Genomic DNA, 11,890 nt, shown 5'->3' with positions numbered 1-11,890 from the left:
GATTTCAATCACATTCACCCCCCTCAAAACCCAACCCAAAGTCGAAACAGAGCCCAGATTATGACCAGAGAGCGATTTTGACTCTTTCACCATCTTCATCATCTTGTCGAGTAACACAATGTCATTCTGGACTGGGTTGTCTCTTCGCAATGAGACCCAAGCCAAGACTAAAGACTCCAAGTCGGTCCAAGATCTAAAAAAAACATGGGACCAGAAGAGGGGAACCAAGGACAAGGAAAGACTACTGAACTGGACCAATGGAGTCCGTGTTATGTAGCACCTTTCTGGACACTCAATGCTGTTCGTTTACTCCGGATGGCGATTGCTTTTGAGTGAAGTGTCTTGCTCATGGGCACTGGAGCTCTTCTACTGTGCTGGTCCAAAGGAGAACTAAGAACCACTGAAATTGACTTGACGAGCGCATGCCCTGCAGCCATTTTGGGGGGCGGGGCTTGTCCCACTGACTGCGAATGTCAATGTCACCGCTACAATCACAGAGACCACTCATGTGTGAGACGAAAGCAAGTGATACGAAGCATAAGCTGGGGTACCAGACTTTTCCCGTTGAGGCAGTGGAGGTTAGACTCTTTGCCCCCACCTCGTTTCTAGCTCTCACAACACCCGATTCTCCTCTTTAATCAATTACAAGCATGTTTCAGCTGTGCAACTTTTTCATACCGCGAAGTAAACTTGGTCGGACTGCTATAGAAATTAATGATGTTGATTTAGACTCGCTAATGGGCTAAAAATACAACCTGTGTTTGACAGTCACTGAACAAATGGCTGTGTTTACATAATATAAGGAAATACAGTGGGGAAAAAAGTATTTGGTCAGTTTCACATAGACATTCTATTGGATTTTGGCCAAATACTTTTTCCCCCCCACTGTAAGTCTGGTACCTCAGCTTTAATTTATCCAGATCTGAGCCAGGACTAAAGTGGGACCATCAGAGACTGTCCTCAACTCTACCCGGAACAATCTGCACATGGATTTGTCCGTCCATTGCGCTGTAAGACACTTACACCAAATAATGACTAAAACTAGAGCAGACAGACGTAAACAAGATCCTGATCGTTGTATTACTTGATGGTCTACTTGTCTGTCCTGGAGATGATTTAAAAAAAAAGAAAAAAAAGATGCACTAAACCTGGTGGAAGCTTGGTCTAATCGCGATCCAAGCCAGGACTGACCCAGGTCAATGGAAACCCGATATGCAAGTCACCTCTTGTGAGAAGAATTTTGCACATTTTGAACTGTGTCCTGTCGACTAACAACGAAAAAGACAAATCCTGTATTGTATTGCATTATACTTAACCAAAAATGCAAAGAGATCTCATTCAAGCCACCAGTAACAGAACATCGATGAAAGGAGTTTTGTATCGATACAGAACTTAAGGCAAGACACTGCAGGTGAACAGAAATATATCACTGAAACACTTTCTGTAGATTACTGGCATGAATATAAGACATTATAGCAGTTTTTCTGTCTTTTAGTAATTTCATGGTGAGGAATTTTAAGTATATAAAGTGCCAAACCTTTTGATTATTTGTGGCAACAAAATGTGAATAATGAATAGAGCTTAGTTTGCTGTTCTGCCTTGTTGTCTGAAGTCTAGTTGCAATATATCAGATGCAAAGACTTTTCCTTGGAGGATTTTGAGTAATCTTAGTATAAACTAAAAAAAATGTCAACCAAATCTGTCTTTGGGATTCAGAGCTAAATAAATTAGGCAGGGAATTAGACCCATCAGAACATTTTTAAATACAAGACTGGAACATTTTGAGTCTGTGTTGGCATTTTGAGAAAATTACCTTTGATGTTTCATGTTCCCATATAAATCTCTGGAGAGACATTGCTACAGTACAATAATGTAACGCCTCATTGTGTAGATTAGACATGTCTTTGTTTAAAGGTGGACGTTTACATGTTAAGTGCAAAATGGCTGAGACCTGAAAATGGAGAGAGAAAGGTTTGCCTGCAGTGTCTCTCCTTAAACATTACATCACATCTCAGGGGCCACTAAAAAGGTCCAGTAATTACATTCATTCTGTGCTCAATTGTAGCTAAGTATCTAATAAAGACCGCACCATTGTTAGGTGTGATTAAGACGTACGTGTAGCCTCTTTGACGCAGCAAACTGACTGTCATGGATGAAATAACTTGAGCATGCAAATGACCACAATGCACTGCTTTGTCTCTGGAGGTATCAGACCTCGGACTGTTACAAACTGCATCTTTGTCTCGTCTTTCACTTCGCCCTTTTGAGCATCTATCACATCCGAGGAGCCGCTGTCTGTGCAGAATGCTGCGTCATGGGGCAATGCAATTTGTCATTCATGTCATGAGATTAAAGAACTGTGACATAAGAGTTTGGATCGAATGTTATAATTACAACATACACTGTGATGGCTAGAGACAAACAACAGCTAAAAACAATATCTTGAAAAAAGGTAGGGAAAGGAGCTGTGGAATGGATCCATTAGCGGACGGGTCACTGCTGGTAGATGCATAACACACTGCAGTGTCCAAATGCTTTTATGTGAAAAAAAAATCCTGTATTTTTTTCTCCATCTGTTACTATTATGGCATGAACCCCCTTTTTTGACTGATAATACTTTACATCTTGCGACCAAAAGATAAAGCTTATCTGCTAAAATCCTTAGATATTTGCATTTTTAAATTTTAGATGGGGTTGGTAAAATAATCATGGTTAAAATGCAGATTTTGTGATCTTGTTGTAGAAAGATGCTTGGCTTAATCACCTAGATCAAGGGTAGGCAAGTTTGCGTCATGGAGGCCGATTTTCATAATTGCCAAAACACCCAAGGGCTGAACCTCAACATTATAGCCTGAAGTAAAGAACGATTTTCTGCAAATGCCAATGTTTTACATCAGTGGTTCTCAGGTGGCAGGGCTTTGGGACCCACCATTACCCCCGGATTCCAAGCCGTATTATTGTATATATTGTAGGGCGTAATAATACCAGGAGTAGTTTGGCATCTGCACAGTAAAGTGTCGCACATTACTGTGTGGATGTCAAACTACTCCTGGTATTATTACGCCTTACAATATAGTCCCCCCTTTTATCCGCTTAGAAAATCCACATTGTTTAATTTAGTCTTATTATACTTCTGTAGTGTAACACTTCACGTAACCATATTTAAATAGGTCTGCGTAGGTTTCCTCCGGGTACTCCGGTTTCCCTTACCACTAAAAACGTGCAATAGGTGAATCCTCCAGCCAGGTGATTCAGACCATCAGTCTGGTTCCACATCATGGAGATGGATCCCCGGGCGCGGCACTGCCGTCGACCACTGCTCCTTACGGGTCGCCACAGCGGCATCGAAGGATGGGTTAAATGCAGAGGACAAATTATACGGGGACAATAAAGTAAACAAACATACAAACAAACAAACAAAGAGCTTGGTAGATTCTATCTTGAGCTGTTTTGGAGTTATAGCGGAGAGGGGGAGAGGCTAAATGCTAACTCCGTCTGTGCTGTGTTTACGTGATAGAAGGCATGGGTGAAAGACAGGTCCTAAAGAACTCGTCTAAACTCAGCTAAGAACATATCCCAGTATGTTATAACGGTGGCCTATTCCTTTAACATTATATATGACCGAGCGGGATGTTCTGGTATTTCATATCTTATTTACACAATAATATTTCTCAAAATCATCTTGGTTGTGTGCTGGAGGGACGGATTTGGCCCCCGGGCCTGACGTTGCCTACCCCAGGATATAAACAACATATTATAGCCATGTGATAAATTGTCAGTCTGCCCCAGGGCATCGAGTGTGGAGTGAATGAATAATGACTATGTAGCACTTTGAGAAACATCACAGGCTCATAAAGCGTTGTAAGCGTTGTTGTTTATTAAGCTACAGTCCTTTATAATATATGCGGCCCGCGAGCCGCCGTGGGGGCTGAATTTCTGCCCACAACCCAAAATGACTTTGACACCCCTGGAATACAGGAATAGAGACACCTACTCCCACAATTTGGCACTTTTGGTTCATTACCAGTTGGATCCTCACTAGACACTGCAGACTGAGAAAACCCCACGAGATCTGCAGCGTTTGAGTGCTCTGACCCGCTCACCTAAACATCACATCTCGGTCCACGACCAGTTCAGGCTCATGCGGATCCTCATTATTGTGGCATCTAAAGCTTACAATAAGATGGTCAACAGAAGGTTTTTATCCCAAATTCAAGTTATCCAGGCCCAACACTATTCCCATGATGCCACCCACAATCCCTCACTGTGGTGCAGAAGGTTATGTCACACAGGAGGACAAATCACTATTGTGTGTCTGTATAGTTCCCACCCCAGCTATATGAAGCTTTTCTGGGTTAGTTTTCTCCCCTTTAATCGAAAAACACTCACAATCCAAACCTTGCTCTAGATCTGGAGATTTCCCACGCAGACAATTTAGCGTAATATGTCTGGTATCACTGACAGCGTCTGTGCAATTCCCTTCACCTGCCAGAGTTCTCAGTGCTATTCCTGATCGATGCTGCCTGCCAAACTGTAACTATCCGTCACATTTCTAAGGTTTCTGTGGATTCTGCTGCAACGACTCGAGGAAAAGGGCATTTGGTGTGACTGGGTCTTTGTGCCGCTGCTGTAATCCCGACTTGTACATTTAGCAGTCAGTGCACAAAGTGAATGGCCCCACACAAACTTCCTCAGTCTTTGATTACAAGAAACATGACCAGCCCATTTCCAGAGGCTCCTATAGCACTTAACGGGAACATATTGGTTCTCAGGTTTGGACAATACTGTATATGTCCTCAGACTTTTAAAGTTGCAGCGATAGCCCCGTATTATGTTCTCGACCTCAGTGATAATAGATAATAGAAAATGAGCAATACAGCTAATTTAGCTTGTGGATTTGTACAATTTGGCTTTTTTATGTCAATTTAAACTTTTTAGATTTGCAAGAAATGCATTAAAGTAAACTGCAGCTCCAGTGATGCGTGAGTGAGGACTGGTTTACATTATCATCAGTCTCATTACACATAGAAGTAGATGGGCAGGTGCATGTACCAAGCTTTTGTTGGAGCAGTAACTTAATTAAATCTTGTTTGCATCACTTTAAACGATAGATATTAGATTTTCAGATGTGTAAATATTGCCACTTTTTGCCTTGAAAAGCATCAATTTCACCCCTTACCCAAAATGAGTTGGACGGCCCTGTTTTAGAACTGCTGTTGTCCATGACAGAGCACATTTTCCACATGCCTCTCAAATGATCTGCCGTACCCCACAGAATATAGAAATAAGTAGAAAGTTCTTAAAATAAGTCAATATGTTACTAGCCTGGCCTTAGCCATCCGTAAACTCTGGTCAATTATAATTTCCCGACATGTACGTCTGGGTCTGATCTCAGTGGCCGGTTACATCGGTTGACTTTCTACCGACCATTCAGCGAGCGGGGGAGGCGGGGCTTGTAGGAGACGTCAAGCATTTGCGCCGCATTTGCTGGTTGTAGTTTGGCAATGGCGGCAGATACGAAAGTAATGAAAGCTCTTCAATCTGTTAACTAATAGAGTTATGATAGAGTTATGATAGAGCTATGATAGAGTTATGATAGAGCTATGATAGAGTTATGATAGAGTTATGATAGAGCTATGATAGAGTTATGATAGAGTTATGATAGAGTTATGATAGAGTTATGATAGAGCTGCTTCACTCACTCGGGCGCATTACATACGTCACGACCAAACGGTAGAGAAAATCAGATCCAATCGTTTCAAAGGAGTTCATTCCTCCCACCTGATCACGGAGCTCAATTGTGAAGGTCCAGACCCTTGTACGAAATGCAATGAGTTTCTAACTAATTTCAAGAAATCTGTCCATGAATGGAATAGAAGCTTATTTGTGTAGCGCATTTCACATGACACAAGTCGCACAAAGCACTTCTCACAGTGTAGTGGATTTGTTCATCATTCACTTTTCACCCAGTAGTGATAAGCTATATATGCAGCCACAACTTCCCCTGGGGCAGACTGACAGAAGCGCAACAGCACACCCTCTGACCACAACCATTCAATCACACACACATACAGCATTCATCCTGACCTTTTTATATGTTTCTAGTGTAATTTACTTCAAACAAGGTTGTTTGTGATGTTTTTTTCTTCGTTTAAGTGTGAAACGATTTTCCTCATGGACAGATTTTTTGAAAATATCAAATCAAGGGAGGTTGATTGATACTTTTCCTGAACAAAAGATAAAAAAAAAGATGAACATTGTAAACCTAAAATATGTTAGTTTATAGTTTCGTGTATGACATTATTGCTATCATCGGGATTTTTCTCGCCGCTCTTATCGACCGCATCTAATCCTGTGGTTCACTGTGACTTCACCTGCGCCCAGTTCCTGTTATGGCTGCAGCAGTTTCATAATTGGTTTAACTTCGACTCAAATCCGTTTGATATGACTCTGAGCCTCCTTCTGCTGACGTCTCCCTGCAGGCTACTGAGCTTTCACCCGTTTAATCTGCAGTTCTGCGCCACACAAATACAAGCATGTGCGGGCCATTGATGCTTTTCAAGGCACAAAGGGGCAATATTTACACATCTGAAAAACGAATATCTATCGTTTAAAGTGATGCAAACAACATTTAATTAAGTTACTGCTCCAACAAAAGCTTGGTTCATGCACCTGCCCATCTCTACTTCTATGTGTAATGAGACTGATGATCATGTAAACCAGTCGGCACTCACGCATCACTGGAGCTGCAGTTTACTTTACATAACTTTACTGTTTGGCCTCTGTGATCCTTTTTCTAGCACACAAACTTGAAGACAAAACATTCGCTGGCTGCCAAGTAAATCCCACGCTAACAAGTGCCAAGATGAATTTGCTTTCTCTACTGTCTCCTTATTATTGATGCAGATCTTTGTGAGTGCGTGAATGAATCAGGCATGGCTCAAAATCCATCTCAAAAGTGAGCTTAAACTGAGCTTGTTAAGCCTTAATTGGGTCCTGTAAAACATTTAACTCTCGTTTAAGGCTCAAAATCTAACACCACTGCTTTATTTAGAAGAAAACATGGTCAAGTGTTTTCTGGACTCTGGGGACATATTTTAAAAGTCAAGCCCTGTCTTTGATTCAGTGCAGTCTAGACGTCTGAACCGGTCCACTCTCCACTGACCACAGAAGCACACCCTGCATTTTCCCTCTCGTCTTATGAACATAAAGGTCATACGTCCACATCTGGGATGGAGTAATGAGTAAATGTTGAGATATTCTATGATAAGAGTTTCTATTGCAACGTCTAAACAATCATACAGTTTTACAGTCTATCTTTTTATATAATTGTCAAGTTGTTTCGTCATCAAATTTTGTTTGGATTTGAATACATTTAGGGAGATTGTATCTAAAACTGGGCTTATTTCTCCCCCAAGAAACTAAGTTATTTAAGGCTCTGTACGGTCACTTCCATCTTTATTTTACTTTACTTTCATCTTTATTGAAGAGACAATGTACAGTTTTCCATACTGAGATAAAACATACTAAGCATTTGGCCTCTCCTAATGTATTCCTATAGCTCCAAACAGGGGTATAGTTGGAAGCTACCACGCTCTTTCACGGGCACGCACACAGACCAGACAGGTGCGTATCAACTGGTCCAAGCTCAGGTAAGAACATATCTCAGGAAAAAAAAAACGGTGGCCTGTCCTTTTAAACTCAAAGAGACAGAGATGTACTGCACCAGATTATCGCTAAATAGCTAGTTTCCATCCGTAGTCCCTGTGCTAACATCAAAATAAATAACAATATATCTAAACTAAGGTTTATGTCATGCTGCAAGTACTCAAATATGGGTGATAGATTTTTTTGAAGATGCAAGAACACCGAGAGCTGCAAGAACAAAAATAAGTAATTTTTGCCTTGTAACCATGGAAATGTTATCAGTTACAAGATGCTTTGTTCTCGATGTAAGAACAAAGGTCTTGCGTCTTATGAAGTATGAATGAGCCTTTAAAATGTTTCTATATTTTCTTCTTTTTTTTATGAAAGATTTTTTTCATTTATTTTTTTATTTTTTTGCAAAGTCCTTCAATAACATTCTTTAAGCCATAACATTTACTTTAAATTAAATTGAAAAATAATAATTTTAAAGGGGCTATACAGAGTTTAAGTATTTTCCTCCCCCTATATGTTCCTAAATCACAGACCTGTTCACCACAGCTGCCTCTAAAATCCTGCCCTGTCACTCAAAAAGGTGTTAATTCGGGTCCAAAGTGCCATCATGCACGAGATTAATATAGAACCTGCAGTTACGCATAAGACCTGAGGTGGCAGTAGTGAGCATAAAAAAAATACCAATTTGCATTTAGGCCCTTTAAGGAAGAAATGACTTGAATTAGGAGATTAAATCTAAAATTTGAGTACATTTGGTCTGATCTTAGATAAGATAAAACCTCTTGCCAATGGAACAACAGCATTTTTTCTTAATTCAGATTATTTTGTATCATTTTAAGTAAAAAGAAAGAAAAAAATGTGTCTGATTTCAAGTGGGATTTTTTTTTTCATTGTAGATTAGTTCAAACTAACAAAAATTCGAACCTTAATTTTAAGTCTTTTATTAATTCAAGATGATCATTTTTCCAGTGAAAGTATTCAGTTTCACTCTGTTTAATCTGGAATAGTCCCGAGTCCCCCATTGCTAGGCGCTCGTGTACCCCCTGAGGTCCCCACGCCCTTGGTTGTGAAACACTGCTGAACAGACTCTGCATTCTCTGATAGAAAAAACCCCCAATGCATTTTGTTGATTCTGCGATAATAGATCAGCGACGTATTGTGCAACCTCTCAGGAGACGGAGGGAATAACTCGGTTGTTCGCAGCAGGAGGAACAGTTTTGTGGGTGGCTGGGGACCTGAAAGAGGAAATGAGTGAGGTTATGTAACAGGCTGTGGGCCGTAGGGAAGACATGACGGTCAGTGAAACACAAGCTGCTGTGAGAAGTGAAGTCATGCAACACTGTGCGTTTTTATCATTTGTCTCAACAGGCCTCTGCCATCCGACTGGTTCTGATGCTCCGTCATCTTTTGTTCAAAACAGAATGAGATAGTTGAGTTGCGCAAATTGTCTAACTGTGAAAGAGATTTTGCTGTAGGCTATTTTGTATTTACTGGAAGTGAAACCTGTGATTAATTGTCAACACTTTAGGGCCAGAGCGAATTCATTCAACAACAGGATTGGATCATCTATAGAGGCTTCGTCCTGAACTGCTGGAGGTCAATCCAACACATGGTTTTCAAAGTAACCTGAGCACGCGTCGCTGAGGAGTCCACAGGAAGAACGTGCAAACTCCGCACAGAAAGGCCCCGTCCGGTCTGGGATTTGACCCCAGGAGCTTCTTATTGTGAGGCAAACTTCTTTCATCACCACTGAGCAGCCACATCTTAGTAACTTGATTAAGAAAAAGTAGATTTTAGTTAAAAGTAGCATTCATTTTCAACACCTAAGCAATTCAGCGTGATATAGATTTACAATTCATCAAATAAGTTCACTAACTAAATTTCACAAGTCACATTCCACAGTTACCATGGAGATCCGCCATCTTCGCAGCTGTTAGCATACATTTCCATTGACTAAGATTAGCTAAAAACAGTATAAAAAGTGGAGAAAATAGCCGTTGAACAACTCCATTAGCTGCTGAGTGACTGCTGGTAATTACATCTAGCACACTGTGGTGTCAAGTGTTTTTAATGTGAACAATAACTCCAGTATTTTAACTTTTAAAAATCCCATGATGCTTAGCGATATGACATCACATTCCCGAACCGTTTGTTCAGCGTGACGATGCGAGAAAAAAAACATTAAAAACTCTTAAAAACAAGCATCAGTATTTCTGAAACTCAACAAAGAGTTACTGAACCTACTTATTTCTCAGACTCATTCGCCAAAAATGCCCACCTACTGCTAAAAAAGTAATATTTACTAAAGTCACTACTTCCTGGGTTAGCATAGCTGCTGCGCCGTTAGCATTTTTCTCCGCTACCGTTTTTTCGTAAATGTACTACTTTTATAGCACAGCATTTTTGGCTAATGGGCCTGATAAATAAGTATGTTCAGAAACTCTCTGTTGAGTTTCAGAAATATTTATTGTGGTATTAAAGAGTTTTTCTGTAGTTTCTCGCACAGCTGTGGACCCGGAAGTAGAGCTGTGATGTCACCACTAAACAAACGTATGCAGACGCCGTCTCTCTGGAATCACCCATATATGTTTGAAATGTTTGAAAACAGTTGAAAACAATTAGGAGAAACATCTTAACTTTCTTTAGTTATTCAAAAACTACTTTAACACATGCTGAATTAAGAACATAGTTTTCTACTAAATAAAGATACAAAGACATGGAGAGGAGCAAAGAGGTACAACAGCCCTTAAATAGCTACATAAAAAATGGAGAATGCTAACTTGATGCTTCATGTTAGCATTGGGTTAATGCTAACGTTAGCTAGCGATAGCTACGACTGCAGTTTTTTCACTTTTACCAGGGGCGGACTGGCCATATGTCCATTCTGGAAGAGCACAGAAGGGCCACTGGCTCTGGGGCCACCAGTCCCGCCTCAACTGAGCTTTACCCAAATCTAAAAGCTAAATAGAAAAGCATCAAAATAGCGAGGAAAAGAGGATGAAAACAAAACAAAATGTGCTGGAAAAGCAACAAAAAGTGACAAAAAATGTGATGAAAAGGCAAACAAAAACATGAGAAAAACATGGACAAAAAAACTACAAAAACGTGAGAAAAACACAAACAAATTATAGAAAAAATAATGAAAAAAAACAACAAAAATATGACAAAAATGCTGTGACAAAAAGGTACCATCACTTTTGTAGGTCTTAGCTTTCCTTTGCTCTCCAGTCAAGAAGCTTTTAGATTTGGGTAAAGCCCAGTATAAAAAAAAATGAATCTAAAAGGAATTCCGTGGTGTATGGTGTACCACAAGGTTCAATTTTGGGACCATTATTATTTATTATTTATATTAATGATTTTGCTTCTGTTTCTATGACCACCTTTCCAGTTCTTTTTGCTGATGACACCAATAAAAAAAATAGAAAATAAAAAGTCGACCTGGGGAAAATGCACTCGGTTAAGGCGGTGGTTAGAGGTTAAAATATGTAATTGTGGAAGTGCACAATTACACTAATTTGGGCCAGGCTGGTCAGAGTCCAGGGCTGTTTTTCAGTCCCAGTCCGCCCCTGACTTTTACTGAACAATCTGCGGTGAGAAAATATTCATATGGGCCCGATTTAGACTTGACTATTTATGTGTGATACATAAGTTCATATTCCACCAGAAAATGGCTAAAAAGAGTGGAAAATTGTGTTTCTTGAAAGATTCTAGTTTCCCTGTTTCCATAGTTACGGCAGTCTTCACAACCTCTCTATTATAACCATTCAAATTTGTATTCGTATGTGATTAATTACTTAACCCTAGTAGATAGAGCAGGTTGAGCAGTTGAACAAGTTTCCTGTGCCAGACTCCAGATCCAAAATCCTGCTCAACCCAGTTCGTTTTTATATCTACTAACGCGGCTTTGTCACCAAAAACCACAAATCAGTTTTTCCACTTCATCTCAAGCAGAGGACGGTCCCCTTCGCAGCCACTACATTCGCATGCTTTTGTCGCACCTGAGAAGCTTGACCCTGAGTGTAATTTTAGTTTGTGCACCTGTCTCTGCGCTGTCTGCACGTCAGCACGGACGGTGAAATGTGTCGAACCATCAGCAACTCGCTGTGGTTTGTTTTCTGTTAGTCCCTGACGCTAGAATACTTCAGCTTCTGTTTTTGTGATGAAGCTTTGTGGTTGCAAAAAGAAACCTGCGCACAGAGTCACAATGAGGTGAACAAAGCGATTCCCATCA

This window comes from Gobius niger (genome assembly GCF_951799975.1).
Source record: "Gobius niger genome assembly, chromosome: 17".
Classification (NCBI taxonomy): domain Eukaryota; kingdom Metazoa; phylum Chordata; class Actinopteri; order Gobiiformes; family Gobiidae; genus Gobius; species Gobius niger.
The sequence above is the reverse complement of the archived record's forward strand: the minus strand, read 5'-3'. Positions refer to the sequence as shown.